The following is a 22,396-nucleotide window of genomic DNA, read 5'->3' on the forward strand; positions in this document are numbered from 1 at the left end:
GTCAGTTGGAATTACAGAATTCAGTCAAAGAAAATCACTTTGGTCTCTGCCCAGTATCACAGGTTTTCACAGAAAGTTGTCCAATGTAGACAGTCTCACAAGGTTCTACATAAGCCACTTAAGGCACAGTGATATAAAAGTGGACTTCTGTGACTAGACATACAAAATCTGCCTTGAACACACACAAAAGAGTAGATAAACATTATTTTCTCAATGGGAAAAATAAAAACCTGATATTTCTATGCAGCTTTGGTACAATCTTTTTGGTTCTATTAGTGTGCCATGCCCAGTATCACTCAACTCTGGGCATGTTCATTCCTTTGCCTAAAAAAACCCAAAACAACCTAGGCCTGACCTGTGGTGGTGCAGTGGATAAAGCGTCGACCTGGAAATGTTGAGGTCACCGGTTCGAAACCCTGGGCTTGCCTGGTCAAGGCACATATGGGAGTTGATGCTTCCAGCTCCTCCCCCCTTCTCTCTCTGTCTCTCTCTCCCTCTCTGTCACTCTCTCTCCTTCTCTCTCTCCTCTCTAAAAATGAATAAAAAACCCACCTTGTTTTATACCGACTTTTATTAGTTTCATGCTTACTCATTCATTAAGCTTCTTGTTAGATTTAATTTCTCCGTGCCCTGGATGTGTTACTCTCAAAATATATATACTTCCTTTATCATCATGCTTATATTCTATGTTCATAGCCTATTTTCCTGTCCACATCCTCACTTTGGACAGAGAAATATATAACTTGTTAAGGAATTTCCAGCTTCTAAAACTGCGCCTAGTCCATCACAGGCAGATAATAACAGTTGTATAATAAATGAATGACATAACTGATTATTATGTGTTTTTAACACGCTGAAACCCAAGTTCCTTTTCTTCAGCCATAGCAAGCATTCTCTACCAGTTTAAAAGAACTTGGTTTTATTTACTCAGAAGTATTATATCATCCTTTATTTTGCCAAAAATTGTGTCTAACAATAAGTATTGTTTGTTAGCAAAAAGTTTTCTGGGACTACACACTTATGGAATATACAAGAAGTTATGTAAGAACAAAAAAGTTGAGATTATATAACCTGCAATCTAGAGAATTGAATAGATATGTAAATTTCAATTATACAAGTTTATCTGTGTACTGGATATTTATAGCTGCTTCATTTAGATATTTAGAATATTCATTAGATATATAACCATTGCATAACTCGAGCTTTTCAGCATTAGTGGTCCTGACTCTTTTTCTAATTAAGTTCATGTGACAACTGGGTTGCACAGTAAGCAAATTTATTTTGAAGTTTAAGAAATCATTAGTATTGTGTGTGTTTTCACATGTTAACTTGTTAGTTTAGTTAAATTAGAGATAGTTTCAAAGTTATTTTAAAAAAGAGTATTTTCTATAGTTTTTTATGAGTGTATAATAAATCAGTGCCTCTCAAACTTTATTTTATATGAAGCATCCTGAGATTTTGTTAAATGGAGATTCACATTCAGCAGGTCTGGGATGAGACCTGAGATTCTGCATTTTTAACCAGTTTTCTGTGATGGTCTGTGTCCAGCCTATGGTCCAGGACCTCAAAATAGGAACACTTATCTGTTTTGTTCAAGCTTCTTATACTCAAATAGAATTAATATTAAGTTTAGTAATAATAATACAATAGTTTGAATATCAATGATTTATGTTTTTATTAATATAAATTAATTTTATTTTGTTTTTCCTAATACTCATTTGTATCTTAAAAGAGCCTATGTAGTGTAAGTTTTAAAGCAAAATTTTCATTATGTGACTTCTGGGTCACCCCTTGGTTGTAGTTGTTTTGGAAAAATTCATTAATTATTTATCAAGTTACTAACATTAGGGTAGGTACCAAACCTAACATCCCATATTTGGTTGTTCTTTTGAGGAAACTGTGTAAACTCACATATAATGGTAAAATGCATGGAATATGTTCATTATAAGAGTAATAATCTTCAGTTTGAAACTAATAAAGTAATTACCAAATTTCAAGGATGCAAATGATTTTATGGTCATCTAACTCAAAACAAATTTTCATCTGATATTTGAATCCCCTGATTATATGACAAACATCCTCAAAGAAGAGGTTGAGAATCAATTGCACTTGTCATTAACTTAATCATAGACACTACTACATTCCTTGAACTTCTATCTCTATGCCTCATTCTTTCCTGTAAATTTACACAGAAATGATCTCATCATTTTTCCATGTGCTGACAGCAAACTCTGAAAAAGCACAACATCTACTTTTGTTTCTCATGAACTCCCTGGCTATAAGCACTCACGTCTCAGTTTTGTTTATGACTAAGAAGGCACCTTTAGATTCATGCAGAAATTCACAAGGTCTTTTGTATTCCAAATAAAATGTAATCACATTTACCTCTACATCTTTTGTTTTCTTAAAATTGTATTTGTCAAATATAAGAAATAAGTGGATCATGTAAGTCTTTTTTACCATGAAACTTATTATACCCTTTTTTTGTTATTGGACATTGTCTTATCACCATTTATAATTTCTATAAATTAGTTTTGCTATAGGTCTTAATTTGTTAGTGGTCAGTTGGAATGCATTTAACTTATAATATTTAAAATCTATCCAAGAAGGGGAATTTGTGATTAAGCTAATCCAGGGATTATTAAGTATTTATAAGGTAGCAATCAGGCAAATTCAGATTGTGAGATATTCTACAGTATAGGAAATGCTGTTTCTTCAGCTAATAAATGGCATGGAAGATAAAGAGGAGACTGTTATAAATAAGAGAGATTAAGAGACAAGAAGATGAATGCAATATGTTAACTTTTTTTTTTAGATCATGAAAACAAAGCAATTATTAAAAATAAACATATGAGACTTTTAGGAAAACATTCAAAATGAATTGGGAATTACATGGTATTAAGCAGTTACTACTAATTTGGTCGGTGTTTTCATGGCAATTTTGTTGTTCAAAAATCTTATCTCTTAGATATTCAGAAAGATATTGACTAGTAAAATATGACATTACTGGCCCTGGCCAGTTGGCTCAGTGGTAGAGCTTCGGCCTGGTGTGCAGGAGTCCCAGGTTTGATTCCCAGCCAGGGCACAGGGGAGAAGCGCCCATCTGCTTCTCCACCCTTCCCCCTCTCCTTCCTCTCTGTCTCTCTCTTCCCCTCCCACAGCCAAGTCTCCATTGGAGCAAAGTTGGCCCAGACGCTGAGGATGGCTCTGTGGCCTCTGCCTCAGGTGCTAGAATGGCTCTGGTTGCAACAGAGCGACACCCCAGATGGGCAGAGCATCACCCCCTGGTGGGCATGCCAGGTGGATCCCAGTCGGGCACATGCGGGAGTCTGTCTGCCTCCCTGTTTTCAACTTTGGAAAAATACAAAAAGAAATAAAAAAAAAAAGAAATTAAAAAAAAAGAAATATGACATTATTGAATTGCTTTAAAATTCAGAATAAAAATAACATAAGAAGATTGATAGAAAAAGTGGACTATGTTGGAAGTGAATAGTGTGTATTGGCATGATCGTTACATCACCCTAATTTTATAAATTTTTGGAAATTTTTATAATAAAACATTTATGATAAATAAACAGAAAGAATATTATTAACGGCTTTAGATGGTAAATAGGTCAGCAAGTCTCCATAAATTTAGCAAGATAATGTGGCCCTGGCTGGTTGGCTCAGTGGTAGAGCATTGGCCTGGCATGCAGAAGTCCCAGGTTTGATTTCTGGCCAGGGCACACAGGAGAAGCGCCCATCTGCTTCTCCACCCCTTCCCCTCTCCTTCCTCTCTGTCTCTCTCTTCCCCTCCCGCAGCCAAGGCTCCATTGGAGCAAAGATGGCCCGGGCGCTGGGGATGGCTCCTTGGCCTCTGCCCCAGGCGCTAGAGTGACTCTGGTTGCAACAGAGCAAGGCCTTGGAGGGGCAGAGCATCGCCCCCTGGTGGGCAGAGCGTCGCCCCTGGTGGGCGTGCCGGATGGATCCCGGTCGGGCACATGCGGGAGTCTGTCCGACTGTCTCTCCCCGTTTCCAGCTTCAGAAAAATACAAAAAAAAAAAAAAAAAAAAAAAAAGCAAAACAAATGCGAAAAAGGTTAATAACAGTGTGGGAAAGTTTTATAGGAGCGTGTGAGGGTTTATAAAGCCATAAAAAATATATAAATAATAAAATAAATATAAAGTTGCTGCTTTGAGGATTTCCACCTTCCCCAGGGGGTTCTGGAACCTAACTCCTGCGATAAACAAAGGACCACTGTAGAACTATATTACCAGAGTGTCATGGATACAATAACTACTCAGAGACTAGATAGAGTGTACCAGGGGACCTGGGGGAGACCAATTCACAGTCCTCTTTACAGGTTTCAAGAGAACAGCCCTGACCCCCAGTCCCTATGGGTATTTATTGGTACACACAAATAGCAGCAGAGATAAGAATGAGGAAGTCAGAAATCAGAGACAAGAATGAAGAATTCAGAAGGGGAACTTTTTTAGAGCAGACAAAAGAGTAAGGGAAGTAGCTAACTTTGAAATATCTACCCTGCCTATTGATTATCCAGAAGTGCTAATTCTATCCCTATTGTGCTGTATCCAGCCCAGTACTGTGGTCAGTATTTTCCATGTGACACCCTGTGACTTTTGCCTGAGGGCACTAAACTCTGTCCTTGCTCTGTGTTCCTATTCAGGGCCTCTATATCCTTTTTTTTCCCTTATTTTCTTAAAATTAATTTTAATTAATTGTGTTAACATGGATTCAAGTGTCCCACTCAATATAATAGCCACAGCTTCCAACCATGTGCCCCATTACACCCCCTTTGAACCCTTCTCACTAACTCCCTTCCCTCCTTCCCTCTGGGATTTGCTGTCCTGTTATCTGTATTTATGAGCTATGTATTTAATTCCACTAATCCCTTCACCTTCTCTGATCCCATCACCTCATCTTCCTTCCCTCTGACAGCTGTCCCTCTGCTGTCTGTAACCCTGCCTCTGCCTTTACTCTGTTCCTCAGTTCACTTTGTTCATTACATTCCACATGTAAGTGAGGTCATATGATATTTGTCTTTCTCTGCCTGGCTTATTTCACTTAGCATAATAAACTCTAGGTCCATCCATGCCATCACAAAATGTAAGATTTCCTTCCTTTTTCACAGCCATGTATTATTTCATTGTGTGTATGTACCATAGCTTTTTAATCCACTTGTCCACTGACGGACACTTGGTCTGTTTCCAGATCTTGGCTATTGTAAACAATGCTGCAATAAACATAGGAGTACATGCCTTCTTTTGAATCAGTGATTTGGTATTCTTAGAATATATTAACAAAAGTAGGATAGCTGGTGTAAAGCCAGAAGCCACGGCCACTATCAAAGCAGCCCTACACATGCAGGTTCGCATTGGATTCGGACAGTTGGTAAAGAAACAACGGAGCCAAGAACTGATGGGCTGTCATCTTTAATTCTAGCTTGCACCCGGTGGGCAAGTAAAAACACATACTGGGCTCCAAAACCCACTCACATTCAGTGCTCACAAAGCTACTGACTTAGCCGAGTTTCCTAGAATCAAAGGTTTCTAGCTCACCAGCCTTATTCTCTTAAATTCCCCATCTCCTTCCTTATCCCAGATACAAACTACACAAACTGGCATCTCACTCAGCAGTCCACCATCTTGGCTGCTTCGCCTGGCCTCCTCCACGTGGCCTCCTTCTGCTCTCTGCTCTGCTCTCTCCTCTAATGATAATCTCAGGAACCAAGAGAGCAAGCTCCCGTTCTGCCCCCATTTTATAGTGTAGATTCAAAACCTTCAATCCAATATACAAAATAGGGAAGTCTCTAATAGAAAGTCACTTCTCTGAGGCATGATTGGATTGTACCGCCCCACATCAAAAAGGGTGGGAAAGGCTTAATCCCAAAACCAAGCCCCAGGCTACAACAATCCTGCCTGCCTTTAGCCCACCCCCAACACACATTATCACCTGGGCACTGGCCTCCACGTGGGCAGCATCATCTTTAACAAAGTGAGCATAATATATTTTATCTGCCCAACAGCTGGGTCAAAAGGCAGTTCCATTTTTAACTTTTGAGAAAATGCCATACTGTTTTCCACAGTGGCTGCACAAGTCTGCATTCCCACCAGCAGTGCAGGAGGGCTCCCTTTTCTCCACACCCTTTTCTCCACACCCTCATCAGCACTTATTGTGTGTTGAGTTTTAATGAGTGCCATTCTGACAGGTGTGAGATGGCATCTCATTGTGATTCTAATTTGCATTTCTCTGATGATTAGTGACATTGAACATTTTTTCATATGCCTATTGGACACATCTTTATGTCTTCTTTGGAAAAGTGTCTATTTAGTTCCTATAGCTGAGTTTAACTGTATCATATTCCCATATTGTAAAATTGGTTTATCTACACATTAAAAATTCACCTAAGACCTATAAAGCTTAATTATTTCTCCTTTCAGGAACAGCAAAACTAGGAAACAAATTCACTTTCTTAAATTAACTATCTGACAATTTAAGGACCTATACTTTCATTCACCAAGGAACATGTATGTTGCAGCACTGAGCACTACAATCATTTTCATCAACATATAGTATCTTTTATGTAAAGCTCTAATTCCTATGTGAAAAGTGGAAAACTGGGTGTTTTGATGAATTCTATGACTTCTTAGAAGTATAAGAAGTCATACTGGCCTCATCAAAATGGCTCCCATGAATGCAGCAGTGTCTCTGAGACCCTTGATTAGCCCACAGAGGCTACTTCCAATGATATTAACCTGAATGCTTTCCTGAAATGTTTAAAATTGCAACCAAAGAAGAAAATTATATTATGATTTCACACATAGATGGGACATAAAACTGAGACTCATGAACATCGATGAAAGTGAAGTTACCAGAGGGAGAAAAGTAGTAAAGTGAGGAGGGGAGGGAGTAAGCAGGACAAATATATGGTGACGAAAAATGACTTGACTTTTGGTGATGGACACACAACACAATCAACAGTTCAAACGTTATAGAGATGTTTATCTGAAACCTAGGTACTCTTATTGATCAATGTCACCCTGTTGAATTTAATTTCTAAGTTTAAAAAAATCAGCCTTCTCCCAATGGTCACTGTGATAAAATATAAAATTGGGCACTTTCACTGGTTATATTTTTCCAGGATGTAGAGAAAGCTAATGAGAGAGAAAAAAGGCCAATCCAAGAGTAAAACTAGCAATAATAAATTTGAAAAAATAGTTTCTATAAGTTTTTTTAAATTTGTTCCAGATGTCTCTGAGGCCCAGCTTTTGGGGGCTTTAAATACTCATTAGTTTCTATGAGGCAATAAAACCCCTCCTATATTCCTGAAATAGTTACATGTAGAATTTTGTCCCTTATCCAGAACATAATAACTGGATTACAAATTCCTCCTGGTATGTACTTGCCTGCATTTCATATAAAGTATCTTATTTTCGCCTGACCTGTGGTGGCGCAGTGGATAAAGCATTGACCTGGAATGCTGAGGTCGCCGGTTCAAAACCCTGGGCTTGCCCAGTCAAGGCACATATGGGAGTTGATGCTTCCTGCTCCTCCCCCACTTCTCTCTCTCTCTCTTTTCTCTAAAAAATGAATAAATAAAAATAATTTTTAAAAAAGTATCTTATTTTCATGTTTTATGACCTCATGAATAATATTAAAAATAATTATCTACTGATATAGCTGAAAGTGCTCAGACTGCTATTGTCACTATATATGAGTCCTATATATGTCACTATATATGTCACTGCTATGTCACTATATATGTCACTATATATGAACTTCTTTGGAAGTTCATATTTTGGTTTTGGCTTAACATTTAAAAAAGGATCATGTGGATAAGAAGTAAAAAATAGAGTGTTCATTGGCATGTTAGGTGAACCAGTGAATGACCATATGTATTTTAAATGTCAGGAAATCAGTTATTAATTTCTGAAATTAAATCTTAAGGAACTAAGCCCTCATTTGAAGTAATTATATGTAAAATTTTAAATATAGATGTCATCATCTTTTGTTTTTTTCACCCTTTAAACAATCTTAAAATGGTGTACTTATTATTGTAAAATAGTATATTAATTAAACTGAAAAAGAAAGGTAATTTCATCTGGTTTTATTATACTATGTTTTTTGTTTCTTTAAGTAAGTAACAGGTTATTTCTTTATTTTTGAGTGTATCCCATATAGTCATTACTAAAATATTAATTTAATTAGTGTCTAGTAAGTTTAAATATGTAGAATTAGAATATGTACTTTTTAGTGGAAAATACATAAAAATAAAGATTTATTTTTTAATTTTCTAAAACAACAATTATACTAAATATTCCATTATTTAATTTACCCTTTGAAGTGTGTAAAGCCAGGAGCCACGGCCACTATCACAGCAGCCTGGCCTATGCAGGTTCGCAGTGGATTCGGACAGTCGGTAAAGAAACAATGGAGCCAAAAACTGATAGGCCATTTTCTTTAATTCTAGTTTGCATCCGGCGGGCAAGTAAAAACATACACTGGGCTCCAAAACCCACTCACATTCAGTGCTCACAAAGCCACTGACTTATCCGAGTTTCCTAGAATCAAAGGTTTCTAGCTCACCAGTCTTATTCTCCTCAGTTCCCCATCTCCTTCCTTATCCTAGATACAAACTCTGCACAAATTGGCATCTCACTCAGCACTCCGCCATCTTGGCTGCTTCTCCTGGCCACATGGCTTCTTTTTGCTCTCTGCTCTGCTCCCTCTGCTCTCTCATGCTAATCATCCCAGGAACCAAGAGGGCAAACTTTCGTTCTGTCCTCATTTTATATTGTAGCTTCACAATCTCTAATCCAATATACAAAATAGGGAAGTCTCTAATACAAAGTCACTTCTCTGAGGCATGATTGGATTGTACCACCCCACATCAAAAAGGGTGGGAAAGGCTTAATTCCAAAACCAGGCTACAAGGATTCTCAACACACATTAATATCACCTGGGCGACGGCCTCACGTGGGCAGCACCATTTTTAACAAAGTGAGCATAATACATTTTATCTGCCCAACAAAGTGTATGCAGTGGACAGAAAGAGAAAATGTAAAGTTGCTGTCATTGGGCTCATATGTGGTCTAACAGAAAGGTACCGTTATTGGTATACTGTATCTTCAGTGCCATCATACAATGTAATATGTACATATAGTAATGTGTGCTAAATGTTAATTGTATGAACACAAAATACCCATCATGTGATATGCAAGTAACCACTGTATAGCATACTAATAATTGTTCATCCTGTGCTGTGCTATGCCCACCATGCAGCATGAATAATATAAATACTTATTCTGTGGTGTCTTAAGTTCTTTGTACTCCATGCTCAGTGCCCGTTATATGACATGCTAAATGTCTATCATAAAGTGTATTAAGTGCAACACATAGTGTGCCAAGTGATGATTATAATGCTTACTAAATGCTCACCATATGGTGTGCTAACAAGCTATTACATAGCTTGGGAAGTGACTTTCATATGGCGTGCTATTTATAGAGTTCTGTGAAAGATGAAGTGTATTAATGCTTGGAGGATTAAGAAATGTTTCAAAGAGGATGCACTTTTTAGCTTTCACTTGGAATGTAAAATATAGGGCACAGGCTTAATTTCAGACAAACCCAAGTTGATTCTCAGCTCTCCATTTCAATGGCTGTGATATTGCTAAAATTATTTAATATCTATGAAATACCATTTCTTGATCTGTGAAATAAATATTGCGAGAATAAAATTCCTTAAAATTATGGCTCTAGCTTTAAGCCACGGTTTGATTTTGAGTTAATATCCTCCATCTACAAGATGGTAACCTAAGACGGATGATGTAAATTCTCATTGCAAATTATTTTTTCTTTTGTTTTTTAAATTTTATTTAGAAAATTAAATTTAACAGGGTGACATTAATCAATAAGTGTACACAAGTTTCAGGTAAACATTTCTATGTAGACTGTTGATTATGTTATATACCCATCACCCAAAGTCAAATAATTTTCTGTCACTGTATATTTATCACTCTTTACATCCTTCCTCCCACTGCCTCCCCCTCATTCTTCTCCCCCTAGTAATCACTTCACTTTTATATATGTCCATGAGTCTGTTTTGTATCCTACCTATGTGTGAAATCATACAATTCTTAGCTTTTTCTAATTTATTTATTTCACTCAGTATAATGTTCTTAAGGTCCATCCATGTTGTCATAAATGGCACTATGTCATCATTTCTTATGGCTGAGTAGTATTCCATTGTGTGTGTGTGTGTGTGTGTGTGTGTGTGTGTGTATATATATATATAGATATAGATATAGATATATATTACATCTTTTATATCCAATCCTCTATCAAGGGACACTTTGATTGTTTTCATGTCTTGTCCACTGCGAATAATGCTATGATGAACATGAGAGTACATGTGTCTTTATATAACAATGTTTTTGAGTTTTGGGGCTAGATATCTAGTAAAGGGATTTCTGGGTCATATGGTAGTTCTATTATTAATTTTTTGAGGAACCACCATATTTTCTTCCATAATGGTTGTACTAATTTTTATTCCCAGCAACAGTAAGTAACAGTTACTTTTTCTCCACAGCCTTTCCAACACTTGTGATATCTGTCTTGTAAATAACAGCCAAATTAACTGGTGTGAGGTGGTATCTCATTGTAGTTTTGACTTGCATTTCCCAAATAGCTAGTGAAGATGAGCATCTTTTCATATAGTTGTTGACCATTTGTATGTTCTCTTGGGATAAGTGTTTGTTTAGGTCCTCTCCCCATTTTTAATTGCATTGTTTTCTTGTTTGTTGCTGAGTGTAAAGCCAGAAGCCAAGGCCACTATCAAAGCAGCCCGGCCCATGCAGGTTCGCATTGGATTTGGACAGTCGGTAAAGAAACAATGGAGCCAAAAACTGATAGGCCATTTTCTTTAATTCTAGCTTGCACCTGGCGGGCAATAAAAACATACACTGGGCTCCAAAACCCACTCACATTCAGTGCTCACAAAGCCACTGACTTATCCGAGTTTCCTAGAATCAAAGGTTTCTAGCTCACCAGCCTTATTCTCCTCAGTTCCCCATCTCCTTCCTTATCCCAGATACAAACTCTGCACAAATTGGCATCTCACTCAGCACTCTGCCATCTTGGCTGCTTCTCCTGGCCACATGGCCTCTTTCTGCTCTCTGTTCTGCTCCCTCTGCTCTCTCATGCTAATCATCTCAGGAACCAAGAGGGCAAACTCTCGTTCTGCCCCCATTTTATATTGTAGCTTCACAACCTGTAATCCAATATACAAAATAGGGAAGTCTAAAGTCACTTCTCTGAGGCATGATTGGATTGTACCACCCCACATCAAAAAGGCTGGGAAAGGCTTAATCCCAAAACCAAACCCCTGGCTACAAGGATTCTCAACACACATTAATATCACCTGGGTGACGGCCTCACATGGGCAGCGCCATTTTTAACAAAGTGAGCATAATACATTTTATCTGCCCAACACTGAGCTTGTTAGTTCTTTATATATTTTAGATATTAACACCTTATCAAAGCTATTGTTTGCAAATACAATCTTCCATTTTGTTGGCTATTGGTTTTGTTGTCAGTTTCTTTTGCTATGAAGAAGTTATTTACTTTGATATAGTCCCATTCATTTATTTTTGCCTTTATTTCCCTTGCCTTTGGGGTCAAATTTATAAATTGTTCCCTATGGCCAAGGTCCATAAATTTAGTACCTATGTTTTATTTTATGTAATTTATTGTTTAAGATCTTATTTTTAGGTCTTTGATCCATTTTGAATTAATGTTTGTACAGGGGGACAAACTGTAGTCAAGTTTTATTCTTTTGCATATGGCTTTCCAATTTTTCCAGCACCGTTTATTGAGGAGGCTTTCTTTAATCTATTGTGTGTTTTTGGCTTCTTTGTGGATGATTATTTGTCTGTATATATATGTGGTTTTATTCCTGGGCTCTCGATTCTGTTCCATTGGTTTATGTAGAGGCCCTGAATAGAAATATAAAACAAGGACAGATTTCAGTGCCTCGAGGAAAAGGCCACAGTGACTTTACTGACAAAGAGTACTGAACTGCTTTACCATAAAGGCAGCACAATAGGAACAGAATTAGCAATTCTGATTAATCAATATGTGGGGACATTTGAGGTACTTCACTTGCCCTTTAATCTTCTCTAAAGAAGTTCCCCTTTCTGACTTCTTCTATCTCTCTCATTCTATTCTCTGCTTCCTGAGTTCCTCAATCTTGTCCCTGCTTCTGTTTTGTGTGTATCAATAAATACCTGTTGTAAAGTACCTTAGCTCATTTCCACAGGTTTATGTAGAGACACCAAGTCCAGATGAATTTTAAAGGGTTTTATTAAAAGGAGGAGATTTATTAATATGCTGGCCACATATGACTAACACAGGGCATATCTGACCCAAATCCTGTAGCCCTGAGTATATCTCAGAGGCTGGTTATATACCCTTGATTACATACAGATTGGAGGGGAGCATGACATCATGACACAATCATTAACAAGCTTATAACATTTGTCTAGGGCAGTGGTCCCCAACCCCCAGTCCATGGGCCATTTGGTACTGTTCTGCAGAGAAAGAATAAACAACTTACATTGTTGGGCAGATAAAGTGTATTATGCTTACTTTGTTGAGGATGGCGCTGCCCACGAGGAGGCCGTCGCCCAGGTGATATTAATGTGTGTTGGGGGCAGGCTGTGGGCAGTCAGGATCCTTGTAGCCTGGAGCTTGGCTTTGGGATTAAGCCTTTCCCACCCTTTTTGATGTGGGGTGGTACAATCCTATCATGCCTCAGAAAGTGACTTTGTATTAGAGACTTCCCTATTTTGTATATTGGATTAAAGGTTTGGATTTCTACACTATAAAATAGGGGCAGAGTGGGAGCTTGCTCTCTTGGTTCCTGAATTATCATTAGAGGAGAGAGCAGAGCAGAGAGCAGAAGGAGGCCACGTGGAGTAGGCCAGGAGAAGCAGCCAAAATGGCAGAGAGCTGAGTGAAAAGAGAGTTGGTGCAGAGTTTGTACAGGAAGAAGGAAGGAGATGGGGAACAGAGGTGAATAAGTCTGGTGAGCTAGAAACCTTTGATTCTAGGAAACTTGGATAAGTCAGTAGCTTTGTGAGCACTGAATGTGAGTGGGTTTTGGAGCCCAGTGTGTGTTTTTACTTGCCTGCCGGGTGCAAGATAGAATTAAAGACTATGGCCCACTAGTTTGTGGCTCTGTTGTTTCTTTACTGACTGTCCGAATCCAATGCGAACTTGCATAGGCCAGAAGGCGGCTGTGATAGTAGTGGCCCTGGCCCTGTATACTGGCTTTACATACATTATTTCTGTTTTATTTATATTTAAGTCTGAACGATGTTTTATTTTTAAAAAATGACCAGATTCCCTCTGTTACATCAGTATAAGACTCTTGACGCTTATCTCAGTCTTGTGATACATTTATCTGTCCCACCCTAAAGGCCGGCCCGTGAAAATATTTTCTGACATTAAAACGGTCCATGGCCCAAAAAAGTTTGGGGACCACTGGTCTAGGGGATTCATTAAAAACATTAAAACTTTTGAGGTATTACAATCAAAGACATTTACAAATCTTTTAGTGTCTAGCTCCCTTCCTTTGCCTAAAGGTACACATTAATTTCAGGATTTGGGGAAGAGAGGGAGAGCTAAAAATCAGTGTAGGATAGTATGTAAATTTTGTCTCTTATTGAATGGGAGAGGAAGTTCTTCAGATAACCTTAATCCTTTCAGAGTACTAAAACTAAAATGACTCAGTTGTCCTTGTAAGTCAGGAGACTTTTATATCCTTCTCCCTCCATTTTTCAAAGAAAGGATGGGACAGAAAACCTGACTTTTTCTCTTTAAAATGGCATTGCCAATACAAAGTTTTACAGTTCTCTGGCACCTTACCACATACCCTTAAGGACTGGGGTTCAGGCCTGTCTCATGAAAACAGTATAGGGGATTTTGAGGCAGTTTTTCCTAGATCCCTCAGTGCATGCCATGTGGTCTTCAAGCAGTCATTGTCTCTGTGACGTATACTTGAGAATGTTTCACGCACACTGCAAAAAATATATATCTGATGTTCTGGGATGAAATGTTTTGTAAGTGCTTGTTGGGAAGATAAAATATATTATGTTCACTTTGTTAAAGATGGTGCTGCCCATGTGGTAGCCCATCATCGAGGTGATGGTATTGGTTGCACTTCTTGCTTGAGATGGGCATGATTATATTAATGTGTGTTGGGAGTGGGCTGTGAGCAGACAGGATCCTTGTAGCCTGGGGCTTGGTTTTGAGACTAAGCCTTTCCTACCCTTTTTGATGTAGGGTGGTGCACTCTCATGAGGAATCCCATTTATGCCTCACATAAGTGACTTTGTATCAGAGACTTCCTTGTTTGTATATTGGCTTAAAAGTTTTGATTTTCTACACTATAAAATGAGACAGACCAGGGGTTTTCTCTGTGGGTTCCTGAAATTAGCATTGCAGAACAGAAGCAACCATGATGGCAGAGTGCTGAAGGAGATGCCAGTTTGTGCAGATTTTGTGCAGAGAGAAGGAAATGGGAAACAGAGGTGAATAAGGCTGGTGAGGTAGAAACCTTTGATCCTAGGAAACTCAGTAAAGGCAGTGGCTTTGGGAGCCCTGAATGGAAAGGGAAGTGTTTTCCCACTGTGTGTATTTCTCGCCCACCAGGTGCAAGCTAGGATTAAATGAAATGGCCCACCAGTTCTTGGCTCTGTTGTTTCATTACTATCTGTTGGGCAGATAAAATGTATCATGCTCACTTTGTTAAAGATGGCGCTGCTCACGTGGAGGCCATTGCCCAGGTGATATTAATGTGTGTTGGGGGCAGGCTGTGGGAAGGCATGATCCTTGGAGCCTGGGGCTTGGTTTTGGGATTAAGCCTTTCCCACCCTTTTTGCTGTGGAGTGATACAATCCCATCATGCCCCAGATAACTGACTTTGTATTAGAGACTTCCCTATTTTGTATATTGGATTAAAGGTTTGGATTTCTACCCTATAAAATAGGGGCAGAACGGGAGCTTGCTCTCTTGGTTCCTAAGATTAATATTAGAGGAGAGAGCAGAGCAGAGAGCAGAGAAAGGCCACGTGGAAGAGGCCAGGAGAAGCAGCCAAGATGGTGGGTGTTGAGTGAGAAGCCAGTTTATGCAGAGTTTGTGCAGGGAGAAGGAAGGAGATGGGGAACAGAGGTGAATAAGTCTGGTGAGCTAGAAACCTTTGATTCTAGGAAACTCGGATAAGTCAGTAGCTTTGTGAGCACTGAGTGTGAGTGGCTTTTGGAGCCCAGTGTGTGTTTTTACTTGCCCGCCAGGTGCAAGCTAGGATTAAAGAAGATGGCCCATCAGTTTTTGGCTCCGTTGTTTCTTTACCGACTGTCCAAATCCAATGCGAACCTGCATGGGCCAGGCTGCTGTGAAAGTAGCCCTGCCTACTGGCTTTACACTGTCTGTCCGAATTTAATGAGAACCTGCATGTGAGTGGCCACAATGGTGGCCCCTGGCCATACCACAACCTTTCACTTAGAACCTATTTTCTTTCATCTTATATGTTTCTCTTGAAGGCAGCATATAGTTGGGGTTTGCTTTTTGATCCAATGTGCCACTCTGTGCCTCTTTATTGGTGAGTTCACTCTATTTACATTAAAGGTAATTATTGACCTTTGAGGATTTCCTGTAGACATTTTGTTTTGTTTTCTGGTAGTTCTGTCTCTTCTTTGGTTCTTCTCTTTTGTATTACTGTCAGATGTTTTGTTTAAAGGTATTTTATACATTTACCCCCATTTGTTTTTTTTTATTTATTTTTCTTTGAGAGTGATGATAAGCATCAACATTTAGGTGTAGCACTTTAGTTGTTTATTGTTTACTTTAATATATGTGCCTTGATAAGGGCAAATGGGCTCCAGCTGCACCAGTGACCCCATGCTCAAGCCAGCACCTTAAGCTCCAACCAGCAACCAGAGGATCATGTCATGATCTCATGCTCAAGTTGGCAACCTTCATGCTCAGGCTGGTGAGCGCACACACAAACCAGATGAAACCATGTACAAAGTGGTGACACTGAGTTTTGAATCTGGGTCCTCAGCATCCCAGCCTGATGTTCTATCCACTTGCCACTGCCTGGACATACCCCCATTTCTTCCTTTTTAATCTGTGCTTCACTGGTGGTTTATTTTGGGTGGTTACTATTAAGTTATTGAGAGAAAAATTTTCATATGTCCTAGAGTCTTTGTCTTATAAGTGCTTTTATACTCTATTCTCCTTTCCTACTGCAGATCTTGATCCTTTCCCCTTTCATGCCATTGTCACAGATTATCCTTATTTTTGTTGTAACCTTGTTGCAGCTTTTACTTGTAATTTTGTATGGTTATGTTCTTTGTATTTGGTAGAATAACCCCCTTGAGTATTTCCTGAAGAGGGGATTTTCTGATGATAAATTCCCTCAACTACTGTATGTCTGGAAAGGTTTTTATTTCTCCTTCATATTTGATAGATAGCTTTGATAGATATAATATTCTTGACTGGTAATTCTTCTCTTTCACTACTTTGAATGTTTGGGTCCAATATCTTCTGGCTTATTAAATTTCTGCTGAGAAGTCCAATTATAACTGAAAAGGCCTTCCTTTTTATGTAATGTTCTTTTTTTCCCTAGCTGCCTTGAGGATTTTCCTCGTCATTGATTTTTGACAATTTTATTATGACGTGCCTTACAAAAAACCTGTTTGGGTTGAGATGCCTCAGCATTTTGTTTGCTTCTTGTATTCAAAGCTCTCTTTCCACATGCTTGGGGAGTCCTCATCAATTATTTGTTTGAATAGACTCTCCATTCTTTTCTCCCTCTCTTGTTCTTCTGATATATCCATTATTCTTATATTGTTCTTTCTAATGGAGTCAGACAATTCTTGTAGAGCCCTATCATTTTATTTTTTTTTTAATTTGTGAGTCTCTTTATTCTTCTCTCTGTATCATCTCTAGCTGCCTATTTTCAGTGTCACTGATTCTCTCCTTTATCTGGCCTGTTCTATTAGCTACACATCTTACCTCATTTTCAATTTATGTATTAAGTTTTTCATCTCTGATTCTTTTTTAAAGTTTCAGTTTCCTTATGAAGTACTAATTTTGTTCATTAATTTGTTCTTTGAATTTATTAAATTACCTATCAGTGTTTTCTTGCATTTTATTGAGCATTTTCAGAACTTCAATTTTGAATACTCTATTGTTTAACTCGAAAGTTTCCATGTGATTGAGATTGCTTTATGGAGATTTTGCATTTTTTTTTCTGTACTACAATTCTTTCCTGTGTAACCATGGTATTAATTTTCTTCTTCTTTTATGGTATTTTAGAGTGGTATTGGTAAGAAATTTAATAAAAATCAACTAAATAAATAATAATAACCCTGGCTTGTTGGTTCACTGGTAGAGCATTAGCCTGGTGTGTAGAAGTCCCAGGTTGATTTCCAGTCAGGGCACACAGGAAAAGTGACCATCTACTTTCTACCCCTTCTCCTTCCTTCCCCTTTTTTCTTTCTCTCTCTCTTCCTCTCCTGCAACCATGGCTCCACTGGTTTGAGTGAGTTGGCCTGGTGGCTGAGGATGGCTCCACAGTCTTCACTTCAGGTGCTAAAAAATGGGTTGGTTACTGAGCAATGGAGCAACAGCCCAATATGGGCAGAACATCACCTACTAGTGGGCTTGCCAAGTGGATCCCAATTGGGGCACATGGAGAATCTGTCTCTCTGCCTCCTCCACTGTCACTAAAAAAAATAAATAAAATTAAAAAATAATAATACAATGTGAAATAGAACATTTACAAAAATTATGAAAACAAAAGAAAAACTATAAAAAACAAAAAATCTAAATCAAACTAAACATCCACACAAAAATGTATAAAAAATATAAAAATTTTAAAAATTAATTTCAAATAAAAAAGAAATTTCAGTTTTGAGTGGTTCTCTTGTTTTCTTCTAATAGGTGGTATTATATTGGTAAATTATTCATTCTTGACACACCCTTGTTCATAATACCCTCTTTTACTCTTTCTTAGTGCTATAGATTTGGCAAGTTCAGCTCTGTGAAATTCCTGGGCAAACCTCTGCTGGAATTTTGCTGTCACAATGATGTAGGTGGAGATGCAGTCATAATGTTGGGTGGGGTGTGTTTTGAGTGCTTTATGGCTTTAGTAATGATGGTCTCAGGCCTCCAAGAGATCCTCCCCATGTTTCAATAGACCTGGGGAGTAGACACAGAGCACCTCTGTTTTTCAGGGATGAGAGTGGCGATGCTAGCTGTGAGTTATGTCTCTCCCATTCTCCATACTTCATAATGTGAGGGAAGTGGGATCTGAGAAGCTGGGGGGCTTTACTTTGTTTTTCTCTGTCTCTGTGCTGAGTGTGGGGTGTCAGCAGGCCATGAAAACATTGACTATGACCATTTGTTTTGCTACTGATTTGGTTAAGGCATTCCCCTACTGATCTTTAATATTACCATTCCTCTTGTTAGAAAACCCAGACACTCCAGGTTTCTCCTCTCTCTGGAGCGCCAGCATAGGAAAACCTAAACAGTACAAGCTACTCTGCTTTCTAGAGCTGACTACATGTGCATCTTCTGCCTCCCTTCTCAACCCTTCCCATGTTTAGTTGATTCTGTGCATGTATCTTTTCAGGCAAGCCTGCCAGTTCATCTGGCATTCTTTTGCTGCACTATAGCTGTTCAATTTGTTAAAATTTCAAGGGTAGAGATCCAGAGTATCTGTCATGCCGCCATTACTCTTGAGGTTCCACACTTGCTTTTAGTACCACATTTAAAAAATCATTGCCAAGACTTATGCTAAGGAGTTTTGTTTTGTTTTTTTCTGAAGTGAGAAGCAGGGAGGCAGAGAGACAGACTCCTGCATGTACTTGACCAGGATCCACCCAGCATGCCCACCAGGGGATGATGCTCTGCCCATCTGGGGAATTGCTCCATTGCAACTGGAGCCATTCTAGTGTGCCTTAAATGGAGACTGTGGAGCCATCCTCAGCAACTGAGCCCACTTCGTTCCAATGAAGCCTTGGCTGTGGAGTGAAAGAGAGATATAGAGAAAGGAGAGGGAGAAGGGTAGAGAAGCAGATGGGCACTACTCCTGTGTGCCTTGGCTGGGAATTGAAGCTGGGACTTCCACATGCTGAGCTGATGCTCTACTACTAAGCCAGCCAGCCAGGGATCCTATGCTAAGAAGTTTATCATATATATTCTTTAGTAGGAATTTTATGGTTAAGTCTCAAATTCTAGTGTTTAATCCATTTTTAGCTAATTTTTTGGAATGGTGTAAGATAATGGTTCAATAATGTTGATTTGAGATTTTTGGGTTTTTTTTTGTTTTGTTTTGTTTTTACAGGGACAGAGAGAGGGATAGATAGGGACAGACAGACAGGAACAGAGAGAGATGAGAAGCATCAATCATCAGTTTTTCATTGCGACACCTTAGTTGTTCATTGATTGCTTTCTCATATGTGCCTTGACACGGACGGGTCTTCAGCAGACCGAGTGACCCCTTGCTCGAGCCAGTGACCTTGGGTCCAAGCTGGTGAGCTTTGCTCAAACCAGATGAGTCCGTACTCAAGCTGGCGACTTCAGGGTCTCGAACCTGGGTCCTTCGCATCCCAGTCCGACGCTCTATTCACTGCGCCACCACCTGGTCAGGCGGGTTTTTTTTAATGTAAGAGTTACAACTATTATTTTATTTCCCCTGCTTTTTGGAAAACATGTATAACTAAACAATATGGTGTTTAATTTCTTCTGTTTTACCTTTATAAAAATGGTATTATAACACATTATTTTCAGGTACTTAATTTTTATTTATTTAGCATTTTATTTCAACAACTTAAACTTGCTCCTTTTGAGAAACTTTATTAACACATAAAATAGGAGATAACTCATACAATCATTTTACCTTGAGAAACTACCAAACTGTTTTTCAAATTGTTGTTTTCCAAATAAATTCCAAAAAACCAGAGATGACTTTATGTGGATATTATTGAGGATATTGTCCATGACTTTTCATTTTTGTAAAAATTTTATACAGGTTTATTTTGTCATCACAGTAATAGAAACAGAAGACAGAAGAATATCTGATAATCCACAGACAAATGCCATGCCCAGAGCTTCTGTCAGAACAAGTAGTCTCTTCTCCATGTGAGTGCTCGTCATTCAGTAGGCTATCTGGACATGTTTTTCTACTAGAAATGTTCTGAATAAAAGTGGAAATATGCAGATTTTCTTGAGCTTAGTTGCAGTACTATCATATGTTTATTTCTGCTACAAGCTACTGACTATGTCCTATATAGATTTAAATTATATGACACTAGACACTTTTACTGGTAATGATATGATGTTCAATTGTAAAGGGGTCTGGATACAGATAAGTTAAAGCTTATGACTCTTGTTATGAATTTCTGTAGTTGTTTTGAAAGATGTGATTTCCCCCTATTTCTATTATGCTGAGCTAATTCTGACAAATTAGCTCAGTGTGCTGACACAGTCATCTTATAAAATGTATTTTGAAATGTAAGGAAGGCAAGAAAACATCACTAGTTTATTACTTTTCTATAAATATTATAAAAATAATTAATGAGAATTTATTTTTGGCATCCTTGTAAAAAAACTCTTAAAGTAGCACTAATAATATTAGTGCTTGATTGTACTTGATTGTACTCTTATATAACAATGTTTTTTATTTAAATAGCTTACAAAGCTTGACCCCTATGTTTATGCACATTGCTATGTGCATATTTTTAGCTACTGCTGGGAAATCTAATTTGAGGTATCACTGTTACAAAACACTTTATTTTATAACAAAAGGTTGAAGTTTGGAGTACAAAACATATTTTTTCTTAAGTATAACGTATGCTGGAGTGATTTTGGGCAATGTGAAATCTTACTGTGGTTTATTACAAATAAATTATGTAAGAGCTATTTTTTATTGATTGATTTTAGATATACAGAAACATCAGTTTGTTCCTGTCTGTACCCTGATTGGTGATTAAATTAGCAACCTCTACACATTGGGATTATGCTCTAGCAAACTGACCTATCCGGCCAGAGCAGAACTATTTGTGTTTTTTTGTTGTTGTTGTTGTTGTTGTTACATCAAAGCTGATAACGTTTTTCAAATAATGACAAAAATTCCCATTAAGAAAGATCAGCTTATGGAATTCTATTGTTTATAAAAAGAAAAAAAATTGTTTGAAAACACATCAAAATTTACTCTTCACTTGAAAAATTATGATTTTTTTCTCACAAAGTCTATGCTAAAACCCTATGTTAAGACATTAATATTTTAATAATGTCTTGTCTCTAAATAAAAAGATTGGCAGAGTGATTATTTTCAATTTTATATACTATGGTTAAATACTATCCAAAATATGTTAATTTTTTTTAATTTAATTTTTACATATTTATGCTTGAATTGGTTTTTATGAATGATGTTTTTGTTATAGTATGTTCAATGAGTAATTTTATGAAAATCCAAAATAGGGCATACATATTAGGTATCTATATTAAATTACTCACCCTGAATAATTGAAGTCAAGAATGTATTTTTAAGTCACGTGTGTGTGTGTGTGTATATACACACACATTAATATATATATATACATATATATTAATTCAGTGAGAGGAGGAGAAGTAGACAGACTCCAGCATGCATCTCCACTAGGATATACCTTGTAAACCCCTTACAGGGAGATGTTCTGCCCATCTGGGGCATTGATCTTTTGCTCAGTAACTGAGCTCTTCTGACTGCCTGAGGCTGAGACCATCGAGCCATCTTCAGTGTCCCAGATGAACTCACTCCAATCAAACCATGTATGCAGTAGGGGGAAAAAGAGAAAGGAAGAGAGAGAGAGAGAGAGAAGTGAGGGAAAATAGTAGGGGAAGCAGATGGGTGCTCCTCCTTTGTGCCCTGACCAGGAATTGAAACCAGGACAAACACATGCTGGGCTGACACTCTACCATTGAGCAAACTGGCCAGGGACATATTCTTAAATTTGATTTAAAAATGTCTTATTAAATTGCTAAGATAAATAATTGAGTTAGATTTCTGATTCTGAACAAACTGAAGTAGAATCAGTTTTGTGTACTTATCCCAATTAAGTACAGCTTAACACACTGGACATTACATCTAAAACATCCATATTAAGACCCAGAAAGGAAGAAGTAAGAAAACAGATTAGCCAGGGAACTTAGAGCATGAAGAAGGACAAGGTAGTGAGAGTCTTGGAATATCTTTTTGTCCTCACATATTCTGGTTTATGAACACTTTGAATCCTACCTATCTTCTATTTTTTAAAATTAATTAATCAATCAACCTTCTTTTGGT

General features: G+C 37.9%; 1 protein-coding gene across 4 annotated transcripts in view; it reads left to right on the forward strand.

The window, feature by feature from the left end:
- Positions 1 to 22,396, forward strand: part of SNTG1 (syntrophin gamma 1) — a 617,538-nt gene that overhangs the window by 160,367 nt on the left and 434,775 nt on the right. For 2 of the 4 annotated variants that reach the window (XM_066264652.1, XM_066264655.1), the window contains exon 2: positions 20,102 to 20,211. The exons of the other annotated variants lie outside the window; for them this stretch is intronic. The gene's annotated coding sequence lies outside the window, so the exon portion shown is untranslated. The remainder of the gene's footprint in view (positions 1 to 20,101; positions 20,212 to 22,396) is intronic. 4 annotated transcript variants of the gene reach the window in all.

Source organism: Saccopteryx bilineata, chromosome 3, assembly GCF_036850765.1.
Source record: "Saccopteryx bilineata isolate mSacBil1 chromosome 3, mSacBil1_pri_phased_curated, whole genome shotgun sequence".
Classification (NCBI taxonomy): Eukaryota; Metazoa; Chordata; class Mammalia; order Chiroptera; family Emballonuridae; genus Saccopteryx; species Saccopteryx bilineata.